The following is a 781-nucleotide window of genomic DNA, read 5'->3' on the forward strand; positions in this document are numbered from 1 at the left end:
ACTTTCTCTCTCTCACACACACACACACACACACACACACACACACACATGCATGCACACGCAAGTCCTTCTGATGTGAACCTCAGTGGACACACCCAGGGCTTCCCTCTTGTTAAGAACCAGATCTTACTGGTGACTAATACTGCGGTCCAGTTACAGACCGCCCCCCCTCCCCCCAAAAAATACGGAACAACTCTCCCCCAAGGACCTAGATCCTGTCAGAATATGGGCTGAGATCAGCATGTGCTTGTATGAAATGTATTAGGACAAGGGAAAAAAATAATGTTTTAATGATTTGGGACTTAAAACTGGTAAACAGAGACTTTTATGTTATTGTCTTCCCAGCTCATCTCAAAATATGGGAATATCTGGTTGTATTTAGATTGTGTATATTTTGCTGTAAGTATCCCTAGTATTTGTATCAAAGCTATTTGGGAAATGTACCTCTCTTCTATGTCACGTTTACCTGGCTTTATAGTGATTTTGCTCACTGAGTGAAGATACATTTAAAAAAAAAAAAAAAATCTTCCAGTAATTGTGCATGTTGAGCCCTTTTACTGAAAATCATTACTGTAAGTAAACCATGCTGGAGCATTTAACATTTTTGAATTTTTCCAAGCATATTTATGAAAATCTGTGAAATTTGCTTTATGAATTTATTGTAAAGTATGCATTCATTTTTATGAAAGTTATGTTATTCTGGTGAAGTAATAGTGCAGGTGTTTCAAAATCTATTTTTGCAAGTTTAATCGTCGGCTTGTTGATTTGTATACCATACAGA

This window comes from Notothenia coriiceps, unplaced genomic scaffold, assembly GCF_000735185.1.
Source record: "Notothenia coriiceps isolate Sejong01 unplaced genomic scaffold, NC01 NC01_scaffold00003521, whole genome shotgun sequence".
Classification (NCBI taxonomy): domain Eukaryota; kingdom Metazoa; phylum Chordata; class Actinopteri; order Perciformes; family Nototheniidae; genus Notothenia; species Notothenia coriiceps.